Source organism: Colias eurytheme, chromosome 25, assembly GCF_061535395.1.
Source record: "Colias eurytheme isolate Ceu_HAF_F1 chromosome 25, ilColEury1 Martin Lab GWU primary, whole genome shotgun sequence".
Taxonomy (NCBI): Eukaryota; Metazoa; Arthropoda; class Insecta; order Lepidoptera; family Pieridae; genus Colias; species Colias eurytheme.
The window spans coordinates 4,931,601-4,944,619 of NC_143004.1; the positions used below are offsets into that span (position 1 = coordinate 4,931,601).

At 34.4% G+C, this 13,019-nt stretch overlaps 1 long non-coding RNA gene and 1 pseudogene across 1 annotated transcript in view; one reads left to right on the plus strand and one right to left on the minus strand.

Moving 5' to 3' along the window:
- The window catches only part of LOC149897608 (uncharacterized), a 30,369-nt gene extending 21,636 nt beyond the window's left edge, over positions 1 to 8,733 (minus strand). Inside the window, exon 1 of the long non-coding RNA XR_016458177.1 lies at positions 8,409 to 8,733. This is a non-coding gene — a long non-coding RNA (uncharacterized LOC149897608). The remainder of the gene's footprint in view (positions 1 to 8,408) is intronic.
- Positions 6,677 to 8,380, plus strand: LOC149897609 (uncharacterized; annotated as a pseudogene).
- Positions 8,734 to 13,019: the final 4,286 nt, after the last annotated feature.

Sequence of the window (13,019 nt, forward strand, 5' to 3'; positions counted from 1 at the left end):
CACGATGGTACTGATCACAAACAAATACGCATGGATAATCGCATGCGGTGTATGATGCCAGGGTGTAAGCTTCTAAGTAGCATCAAATGTGAAAAATGCAAAGTTTTTCTGTGTTCGAAAAAAAATTCTGATTGTTTTAATAAGTTCCACATTTAATTATAATAAATAATTTATTACTTTGCAAACGGTTTTCATTATTCTTGAAAATAGAAAACCCCATAACAAAAACCCGAAATCTAAGGGTCGCGAATACTTGATGAGGTATTAAATGCATGTTGTATCAAAAATGATACCATACGATTTTTGATAAATATATATAATAAAATTACATAAATATTTTTTTTACTATTTTTCCCGTATTTGTTACCCCTATATGTAATACATATATTTTTCTTATCACAATAAATAAATCTGTGCATTTAAGGGTTAACAATATTCGAGCATTCTTCTTTTGTAAAACGGGCGTGCGTAGAAGGTAGGGCGCTTGTGCACTACAAGGAATTTTACTGTCCGGCATTCCGATTTTTTACGGTCCGGTGTGGCATGAAAAAACCGATGAATTGCTTGTGCACCTGTCCGTCTTTACTCGGATCAGTGCGGTACAGTTCAAGGAAGTTTGGCGGTATTATGCTATCATAAATGATTGTTTTTGCATTTTAAAAGAAACGAGTAAAAAATATAGAAGGTGAAATATTATATTATGTACTTCGTTATAATAAAAAGTAAAGTTCCGTAAGAGATTTAAAATGCGTGTTTCACTTATTTATTTTAATCGGTGACGAGGAGCTAAAGCTATTCCCACTTGAACTTTAACTTACCAACACTTACTTAGATAATAATTATAGGTCAATGCTTGGTCAATGTATATAAAATAACAATACCGACTTCACAAATCTCATTGCCAACTAAAAGAAAGTAAAACAAGAGCTTGCTTTCAATTGGCATATGCAGTAAAAACAGTAAAATCCAAGCAAGTGGGCATTCGAAAACAATTATACCTACAGCGACTCGTAAACTCAAAAAACCATCCGGAATAGGGAAAAGTAAAATGTCGGACAGTAAAATTACGTATAGTGCACAAGCTAGTATTTAGATTAATTGCGTGCCATACCGGACCGTAAAAAATCGGAATGCCGGACCGTAAAATTCCTTGTAGTGGACAAACGCCCGTAAGCTTCTACGAAATGAGTAGAGTAGAGTATGAGAGAGTAGAGTAGTTAGAATACTCGGAGATACAAGATTTTATAGAAGGGCTTTAGGACTATGGAGGTGGCCATAGAAAGAAAATAATTGCTAAATATGTTCTTGTTTTTGTTGTGAGGGGGGCTCTACAAGCCATGGAAAATGCCGATAGCATATTATTTGTCAAGTGCCAATGTAAAGGCTGAAAATTTAAAGGACAAAGCTAGTCGTCCGCTAAACGGATGAATAAAATAAATTAGTCGTCCGATTACCGGATGAATAAAATAATTTAATCGTCCGATAACATCTATTTATCTATATAGTTAGGTTATCGGGGTTTCTTTAGAGAACTGCCGCACGTATTATAGGTTTTTTGTGGGGGGAGGAGGGCACACGTTGGTATTTGATTTTTTTTTTGCGCGTCGACGGAGCCCCGCTTCGCGGGGCTCCTATTTCTGTGTAGTTTTTTTTTAAGAAACCTAACCTAACCTAAACTTGATTTTTTTTTTGCGCGTCGACGGAGCCCCGCTTCGCGGGTCTCCTATTTCTGTGTAGTTTTTTTTTTTAAGAAACCTAACCTAACCTAACCTAACGGCTAACCTAACCTAAACTTGATTTTTTTTTGCGCGTCGACGGAGCCCCGCTTTGCGGGGCTCCTATTTCTGTGTAGTTTTTTTTTAAGAAACCTAACCTAACCTAACCTAAAGGCTAACCTAACCTAAACCTAACCTAACGAATTAAGGGCGAATATCTCGGCCATTTTTGATTTTAGAGAAAAGCGTAATCTTTACGATAAAATAATAATAAATAGGTGTTATAATGACACCAACTCCATCAAAAATTTTCTAAGTCCTGCGCCCCCTTTGCTTTAGTCCAACCCAACTAGCTTTAGTGTTAAAAGGTTATCTATTAATCCGAATAATCGGACGATTAAATTATTTTATTCATCCGGTAATCGGACGACTAATTTATTTTATTCATCCGTTTAGCGGACGACTAGACACTTCGAAATTTAAAATTATTTGTTTAATCCATAATAATTAACAAACGATTTGAGAACGGTTTATTGCCCAAGGCTATCGTTTGTGATCAAATGTCGACAAACCAAACATTGTACAAACATTTAGGGATTTCAATAGACTTTCCCTTTTTGTTAATGGCAAAAAAGTTTATGCATTTAACATTTTTTGATGTCCCACATCTTATTAAAAATATCAGAAACAATTTACTGAATAATGAATTCATTTATGGAGACAAAATTAACTCGTTTGATGACATAATTCAAACGTATGAATTAGATAAAAAAAATAAATGAAGAGCAGATGCTTGCTTAAAATAACAGATCGGCATCGTTATATAAGCCCAAATCCCTTTCAGAAAATAAATAGTCTGCGATACTGTTTAGTAATTCCATTGCTGCAGCAATCAAGACAGCCAAAGGTACAGGCGAATTAAAGAGTGCAAATAACACTGCAAAATTTGTTGAAATATTTAATAATTTATTATTTGATGCATTCAACAGCAAATCGAAATATGATAAAAACCCGCTCAGATTTGGACTTTCAAAAACATCTTCATACGTAATAAATTCGATTAATGTAGGAACAGAAGTTTTTTCTGAAATAAATTTGAAACAATTTAGAATAACAAAAAAAGACAATAAATTAGTTTTGACTCGACCGCCTTGTTTCGATGGCATGGTCCATAATAATTAACGTTTGGTGCACAAAAATAGAGCTGCAGTTTTTTACAGCCGTAAAAACAAAGCTAAAAAGAAGGGTAAAGTTTTAAAATACTTCCATGCTGTTGCACAGGATTACATGAAGAACTTACTATTACCAAACATTACTACTAATGATGTTTATTACAAGCGACAACTTTCAATTTATTAGGCCATAAATTGAAAGTTGTCGCTTATTTACATACATAATTTATCTTATTCTATTCGTATCCAGAAAATGTTGGAAAAAAACCTTGTACATCTCTATTACCTACTAGATAGCGATGTGAGAACTCTCAAAATATTTTGCAACAAAATCAATCGATCTTAAAATCGATACTTATTTAAAAAAAAATTGAAAGGAAATATTCAACAATATTAAAGAAAGATTAACAATATTCGAGCATTCTTCTTTTGTAGAACGGGCGTGCGTAGAAGGTAAGCTTCTACGAAATGAGTAGAGTAGTGTATGAGAGAGTAGAGTAGTTAGAGTACTCGAAGACACAAGATTTTATAGAAGGGCTTTAGGACTATGGAGGTGGCCATAGAAAGAAAATAATTGCTAAATATGTTCTTGTTTTTGTTGTGAGGGGGGCTCTACAAGCCATGGAAAATGCCAATAGCATATTATTTGTCAAGTGCCAATGCAAAGGCTGAAAATTTAAAATTATTTGTTTAATCCATAATAATTAACAAACGATTTGAGAACGGTTTATTGCCCAAGGCTATCGTTTGTGATCAAATGTCGACAAACCAAACATTGTACAAACATTTAGGGATTTCAATAGACTTTCCCTTTTTTGTTAATGGAAAAAAAGTTTATGCATTTAACATTTTTTGATGTCCCACATCTTATTAAAAATATCAGAAACAATTTACTGAATAATGAATTTATTTATGGAGACAAAATTAACTCGTTTGATGACATAATTCAAACGTATGAATTAGATAAAAAAATCGATGAAGAGCAGATGCTTGCTTAAATTAACAGATCGGCATCGTTATATAAGCCCAAATCCCTTTCAGAAAATAAATAGTCTGCGATACTTTTTAGTAATTCCATTGCTGCAGCAATCAAACAGCCAAAGGTACAGGCGAATTAAAGAGTGCAAATAACACTGCAAAATTTGTTGAAATATTTAATAATTTATTATTTGATGCATTCAACAGCAAATCGAAATATGATAAAAACCCGCTCAGATTTGGACTTTCAAAAACATCTTCATACGTAATAAATTCGATTAATGTAGGAACAGAAATTTTTTCTGAAATAAAGAAACAATTTAGAAAAAAAAAGACAATAAATTAGTTTTGACTTGACCGCCTTGTTTCGATGGCATGGTCCATAATAATTAACGTTTGGTGCACAAAAATAGAGCTGCAGTTTTTTACAGCCGTAAAAACGAAGCTAAGAAGAAGGGTAAAGTTATAAATACTTCCATGCTGTTGCACTGGATTACATGAAGAACTTACTATTACCAAACATTACTACTAATGATGTTTATTACAAGCGACAACTTTCAATTTATTAGGCCATAAATTGAAAGTTGTCGCTTATTTACATACATAATTTATCTTATTCTATTCGTATCCAGAAAATGTTGGGAAAAAACCTTGTACATCTCTATTATCTACTAGATAGCGATGTGAGAACTCTCAAAATATTTTGCAACAAAATCAATCGATCTTAAAATCGATATTTAAAAAAAAATTGAAAGGAAATATTCAACAATATTAAAGAAAGATTAACAATATTCGAGCATTCTTCTTTTGTAGAACGGGCGTGCGTAGAAGGTAAGCTTCTACGAAATGAGTAGAGTAGTGTATGAGAGAGTAGAGTAGTTAGAGTACTCGAAGACACTAGATTTTATAGGGCTTTAGGACTATGGAGGTGGCCATAGAAAGAAAATAATTGCTAAATATGTTCTTGTTTTTGTTGTGAGGGGGGCTCTACAAGCCATGGAAAATGCCAATAGCATATTATTTGTCAAGTGCCAATGTAAAGGCTGAAAATTTGAAATTAACAAACGATTTGAGAACGGTTTATTGCCCAAGGCTATCGTTTGTGATCAAATGTCGACAAACCAAACATTGTACAAACATTTAGGGATTTCAATAGACTTTCCCTTTTTTTTAATGGCAAAAAAGTTTATGCATTTAACATTTTTGATGTCCCACATCTTATTAAAAATATCAGAAACAATTTACTATGGAATAATGAATTTATTTATGGAGACAAAATTAACTCGTTTGATGACATAATTCAAACGTATGAATTAGATAAAAAAATCGATGAAGAGCAGATGCTTGCTTAAATTAACAGACCGGCATATAAGCCCAAATCCCTTTAAAAAAATGAATAGTCTGCGATACTTTTTAGTAATTCCATTACTGCAGCAATCAAGACAACCAAAGGTACAGGCGAATTAACAGTGCAAATAACACTGCAAAATTTGTTGAAATATTTAATAATTTATTATTTGATGCATTCAACAGCAAATCGAAATACTTATGATAAAAACCCGCTCAGATTTGGACTTTCAAAAACATCTACATACGTAATAAATTCGATTAATGTAGGAACAGAAATTTTTTCTGAAATAAAGAAACAATTTAGAAAAAAAAAGACAATAAATTAGTTTTGACTTGACCGCCTTGTTTCGATGGCATGGTCCATAATAATTAACGTTTGGTGCACAAAAATAGAGCTGCAGTTTTTTACAGCCGTAAAAACGAAGCTAAAAAGAAGGGTAAAGTTTTAAAATACTTCCATGCTGTTGCACTGGATTACATGAAGAACTTACTATTACCAAACATTACTACTGATGATGTTTATTACAAGCGACAACTTTCAATTTATGGCCTAAACATATAATTTATCAACAGGTGAAAGTGTTATTCTATTCGTATCCAGAAAATGTTGGGAAAAAACCTTGTACACAACTCTATTACCTACTAGATAGCGATGTGAGAACTCTCAAAATATTTTGTGATTCCTGTGCGGGCCAAAACAAAAACTATAGTTTTTCGCTCTCTGCATCAACTGGTCCATGTTTATCACAGATTCGACAAAATTAAAATGATATTTCCTATCACTGTTATTTAGTGTGATAAAAATATGTGTAACATTAAACAAAAGTTACCAGCTGAGATCCCAGAAGACTAGGCACCGATTTTTCGAGACGCAAGAATTCGCCCATGTCCTTTTACTGTAACTAGTTGAAGTTCTGCAAAATACTTTCCGTGAATGGACAAAATCCTTGGAGCCATTATACAACAAAACACTTGGATTTCACGACCCATTCGTGAACTAAAATTTAGACGAGACCACCCTGCTCTTATATTTTACCGTGAAACATTAACATTTTTATTTAACTCCTACATAGTTCTCAAAAATGGTAAAAACAGGCAGACGACTTGGTTGTAACTATGAAATTTTAGTTTTTTTATGATTATAGATCAATTTTTACACGGAAAACAATTACACATACCTACATGTGATATACTAATCAAAGTAGAAGTATCAATACAGACATACAGTGCAGTCCGTTTATTACGACTCCGCTTACAGCGACCGACCGCTTTTAACGATGGTATATCACATAAAATTATCCGGTTACAACGACGATGAGTGTTGACGTGTTTACAAATAAATCGTAGGTATGAAATTATCTCCGCCTGACACTCCCCCCTTGCCTGCACGTCAGTGATTCGTGTGTGACCGTTTAGTTCTCAGCGTTAATTAGCGGGTGATGCGTAGTTTGGCGTACAAAAATGGCTTCTACAAAACGAAAAAGTTTATCTGTTGAAGAAAAAAGTGTTATAATACAACGTTTAGAAGCTGGCGAGTCAAATGCAACAATTACGAAGGAATTCGGTGTAAATCATTCGACAATATCAACAATTAAGAAAAATAAACACAAAATAGAACCTTTGTTCAATGCGAATGTTTTAAAACCTAAACGTGTGTGGTTGTCGTCTCAAGAACAAGTGGACTCGGCACTTTTACAATGGTTTAAGCTGCAACGTAATCGTGCAATACCCGTAAATGGGCCTATGCTTCAACAAAAGGCTACTTTTTTTGCTAAAGAGCTAAAGATTCTTAATTTTGATTGTTCGGCGAGTTGGATTAACCGCTTCAAGAAGAGACACAATATTGTTGCCGGAAAAATTGTTGTTGAGTCTTTGTTGGTTGAACAGAGCGATGTAACAGAGTGGCTAAGCAAAGTTTGGCCTAATTTGCGAGAAAAATTTAGTGACGATGAAATATTTAACGCAGATGAAACAGGATTATTCTTTAAATTAACGCCATATAAAACATTATTTACTTTTCGCGGCGTTTTGGTCATTAGGTGAGCTAGTTCGGCATTGGGATTTTATAGCCAAATATTGTGATAAAATACCAAAGCGTCGTATTACTACTGAGTCAGCATCCAGAAGAGAATTCACTCTATGGTATTATTTGCCGGCAAAAGTCGGTAATAGCTCCAGTGGAGATGAGTCAAAAATACAAGTTTGCAAAACCATGTTCTTAAGAACTTTAGGCATTAAACAAGGTATGGTCTACTCCGCGCTGAATAAACTCTTATTGCAAGGTACTGTCATGCAGGATAAAAGAGGCCACCATCAGCACACAAAGAAAATTTCTAAGGAAATGATTGCGAGTGTGTGTGACCACGTAAACAGTTTTGTACCTGTAGATTCGCATTATGTTCGAGAGCGAACCAAAAAACTGTATTTGGATGGAAGTCTTACTTTTGCTCGAATGTTCTTGCTACACAGAACAGAATTGCTTCAGAAAACACTCTCAGTTTGAACGAAACAAAAATACTGTCACTGATGAAACTACGGGCACGCCTTTCGCCACCCCAAAACCATTTCGGAAAAGAAGACGGCCTGAAGTAGAACAAGATCCAACACAACAAGAAGCTGTAAATATTTTACAAAGAATGTACGAATCTAGAAAAAGCAGGGATGAAAATGACGCATTTGGAGAGTATGTCTCGATGAAACTGAAACAAATAAAAAACAGTCATGCTAAGAATACTGCTCAACATCACATTAACAATATTTTGTACAATGCGACAATGGGATGATTTTCCAATAACCTTTACAGACCCAACCGCTAGTAGTTCCTGGGGATACAACTCTGTACCAAATCTATCCACTTTTTCGGAAAATAATGCTGACTGTAGCTCGAGAGGATACTACACCGCACCGAGTCCCTCGGCTTCATTTGAAACCAGTTCTTCGGATAACTCCAGGACACATACTCGTACCAGCGCAAGAACACAGAGTCCGTCTAATTTATCGGAATCAAGCCAAGATTCGACCCAATCATTAAACGATTTGTTGGAATCAATCAAAAATTAAAAAATACATGTTTGGTTTGTTAATTATTAAAAAAAATATTAGTAAGGTAAGGTAGGTACCTACCTAAAGTATGATTAGATTAGATCAAATTTAAAGGAAATAAAAAAATAATTAAAGATGTTGTTTGACTTACCTGTATGTATTCCTTTAAAACCTCATTGAGAGCCTCGCACACTTCTGGTACGATAATAGACATCACTTGGTCTGACAACTTGAACACATTTCCAAGACTTTTATAACCGCTACCAGTACTATATTAGCACTATATTTTCCTCTAGCTTTTAGCGTTTGGCGCATCCAATAAGAGCGCTTTTTCTTCTTTTTTAAACAAAAAATAAAAGCTATTCCAATGAGCAAATCTTCTTCCATTTTCGTGTAGACGTCCTCGGCCCTCAGAAGGCGAAACCAAACTGCGAGTCAATACTAGATGACTAGTGTTTAAACATTTTCCATCAATGTAGGAGCACTTATAACATGTAACAGTTTCTAACAAAGAGCAACAATTGTTAACATTTGTTAGTAAATGTTTTGGTGTTATAAAATGTTTACAAACATTTTATAACGGCAATGTGGGAGCACCTTATAGGTCAAACTAAAGTCGAAACTGTAAGACAATACCGAGATATAATAAATAAACACATTAATTTGGGATTTCATCTACACTCAACAAACACCATCGAGCAACCACCGTATTCACCAGATATGGCTCCAGCCGACTACTTTATTTTTCCTAAACTCAAATTACCACTACGTGGTAGAAGACATAATGGAGAATTCGCAGCGAGAACTGAACTCCATTTCGGAAACAGCGTTTATAAAATGTTTTGATGATTGGATTATTCGTTGGCGTAAGTGTATAGTTTCTAAAGGAGCATACTTTGAAGGCGATTTGGATGATAATATATCAAACCTCACAAAATTAAAAAAAACTTCCGTGGATAATAATCCCATAGCGGCATCTATCCAGACAGTTTATACTCACCCTATGTTATCTAAAGGTGAAAGAAGGTATTCTGAAGCAGACACTGGCCCATTCCTTGTCCACATAAGAAAAAATGTAACTAAACACGATACACTACAACCACCACCAATAAAAACAAAGGAAAATCGTAGCTTGAATACGCCAAATAGAAAACTATAATTAAAAAATTTTCAATAACACGTGCGTTCACTACCACAAGGCACAAACTAGCAATTAGCATCGACCAACAATGCAGAGAGCAAGTAATATAATACAACAATGATTGTTGCAACTTGCAAAGTCCCCATGTGTCGTGTACGAGTCACGTGTTAATATAATATTCAATTCAATTCAATTCAATTTTTTCGAAGGGTGGCAATTTTGTTTGAGTACAATTCTGCCAATGTCACGTTGGGAAGATACACGCTTGAGAAACACATTATCACAGACACAGAGCAAGTAACACATTATTACCGTTATTAACTTATTACCTACTTGCTCTGTGTCGTGACAGCAGTCAGCAGTCAGCACTCGGCCACAGCCCCACACAGCCCACAGATTAAATATTAAATACTCGGCAGTCCGCACTTCGGCAGCCATTTTAATGGTATTTCTTTAAAATATAGTCTCGTGGGGAATGCGGTTCAATATCGCGTTTTAAATTCAACTTTATCTCTTAGTTCATGAAGATTAAATTTGTATATTTTCTTTCCATGATAGTCTCGTAAGGCCGCATCAATGATCGAGTAAACACATGACTCGATTATTTGTCTTGATCATATCGCTAAACGATACATCGACGATTATTAGAAATTGCATTTAAATTGATATTTACGTAAAAAAAATAAAAAAATACTTACAAATGAAAGGTTATTCCATCTTTTTTTATTTGATGTGTTTTACTTGTTTCTGCAAGACTTGACTGTACAAAACGGCATTTTTAGCGGAGCACTCGCAGACGTCCTTTCGATGTTTTACGAATACGCAGAGTGTTTGTAATCGATTACGCAAGTAGTTTCTATGAAAGCATAAGACTTTTCGATTCGAATAATCTTATACCTCGGCAAAAGGGGAAGCGCCTGTGAGTGTTATCCATTACTTAATGATCTAAGACGCCGAGGGAGTTACGGTCACCGAACGTGACATAATAATAAAATTACTGGAACTATATAAAGACTTTTCCTGTTTGTGGGACTTAAGTAACCAACCAACAACCAACGCTATTTTAGCATTTTTCGATAATACCGGTGGCATGAGGCAAGACGTCTGTTCACTACTTCATATCAAAGTATTATATTGCCATATATTATATTATATTTGCCATATAGATCTATATTAAATGAACAATGTATTCAAAGTATTTAATTGGTTAAGGATTAATGCTGTTGGATTTTGATTTTTTCATTAACATTTTTTTCAATGTTTGTACCTTCATCCATACTTATATTTATTTTTTTAACACAATTTGAATTAACTTTGATTATTTTGAAAAAACTACAATGAAACGAAAGCTTTAAATTTTTTTCCAACAATTAATAAATTACTAACGATAAATCGATTGCACGCATCAATTCACGCGCATTACTTTTAAGAGTGCTCGATTGCGAAGCGTTGCTGTAGTTGAAACATTCAACGTTAACGGTTGAGCATTATGCCGCATAATGCGCTCTAGTGCTGTAATTGGAAAACGGGGTAAGTTGGCAGTACTAATTTAGTGTTGCCATGATTTTCAATATTCCACAAACATTCTTTTCCAATTAATAGACTATACCTTCCTAAATTTAGTTACTAATTTAAAGATCATTTAGAAATTTTGCTTCTGATCACATTGTCCTAAATGTTGAAATTAAATGAATAGAATAGTGTTTTTATACGAGAGATTTTAGTTAATTTAAGAGCTTTTTACATATTATTGAATCTCGTAACATCGTTAATTCAGAAGCAAGATACTTATATCTCGCGAAGACGCCCGTATATAATTCAAACTTCAAAGAAAGCTAGGTCGTAATCTGTCTTAATAAGAAAATTCTTAAATAATAATTATGATTCATATTTCAATTCTTTCGTTCCTAATTAGGCTTATAAATGAGATAGTCAGTCAGAAACTATCTTGACTTCTAAATTTAGGATGTTTTCTTGCTAAATGCGATTCGATGTTAATTTAGACTTCTCTTCAATTAGAAAGGTGTTAAGGCCGCTGCATACGTGACGGGATTTTACCCGGACGGGACGTGACGGGAAGTTTTGGAAACATCGTTGCATACAAAATGTATCCAAATACGTATATGTCACGGGAACATCGACGGGACGGGAACGTGGACGGGAAAAATATCGTCGCCGACGATGTTTAGCACGTCCCGTCCCGCACGTGCCCCGTCCCGTCCGTGATTTCGCTACGTATGCACAGTCGCTCCGTTCGTGCCGGAGAGATTAATAGTGACGCCTTCCAAGTATCGAAAATGGACGACGAAAAACTGATCGAATGTGTTCGCTCATATCCAGCGTTGTATAGTATAGCGAACCCACAATATTTAGACACAAAGTATAAAAATTATTTATGGCGTAAAATTGCTGTGAAATTGTCATACAGTGAAAACGGTAAGTGTTATTTAATGAATATATTGTGGTATTCCTAACTATACTTAGTTCTTTTCACCTATGATGATTCCTGTGACACTTCATCGTGTTCTGAATTACGTATTTTATGTTTAAAATGCCAAAATAATTTTAGTGCATAATATTTTTTGTTTTATGGCGGCATTATTACCAAAAATATAAAAATGAAACATCTTAAGCTTATAAATCAAAAACAGTATTGTTTATTTTAAATTAATAAATAAATAATTAATAAAAAAATAAATAATAATTAAAGTAGTGTCCGACCGAAACTGGTTTCCAGGCCGAAACCGAAACCGAAACTCACGTGGTCTAGTATGAAATTTCTAAAAATACTGAACTTTGGTGCATTTTACCTATTATTTTGCCTTAATTAGGGCATGAAAGGAAAACACAGTATATTAAATTTGTTGTAATCATTTATTTAATATAAAATAAAAAAAATAATATTCTTAAAATATTAATAATAACAAATTTAATTTTTATTATTTTTTCAAATTAAGTTCTCGGTAAAATCAGTCATCTAAATCAAATCAGTAATTGTTACTGTTACTTTAAATACTAAGTTTTGGTATTTTGAGATCTCAAGACTCTTTATTAAAGAGTCTTTAATACTTTGGATTGGTATTTGTACTTAGAAGAATAATAAGTCTCTTTTAGGTACCTCTTATATAAAAATAATAATTATTAATTACAATTACACCCAGTTCCAATCTCAACATAGATAATCAAAAATTGTTTCCACCAGCGTGGGTCAACCAACGCTTTGACAGCGTCCGTCAAAGCGTTGTTCACAAAGTTCACTGAACTTGCGAAATAAGTTTCGGTTTCGGCAAAAGTTTCGGCCGATTTTGGCCGAAACCGAAACTGCGGCCGAAACTTGATTTTTGGCCGAAACTCGGCCGAAACCGAAACCGAAACCGAAAGTTCGGTCGGACACTAAATTAAAGCCAATTCTTGAATTGAAAAATCCATCTTTCGTTGTTCACAACACTAGCACGTTAGATCCGAATCACGTCACGGTGCGTATGCGTTTGCACCACGTTCCCGTTGTGAACGAGGCAAACACGTGCCCGTCCCGCTCACGTCCCGTCCGAGGTATTTTCCCGTCACGTATGCAGCGGCCTTAACATGGGCATTAATTTGACAGGACTGAGGACGGCCATT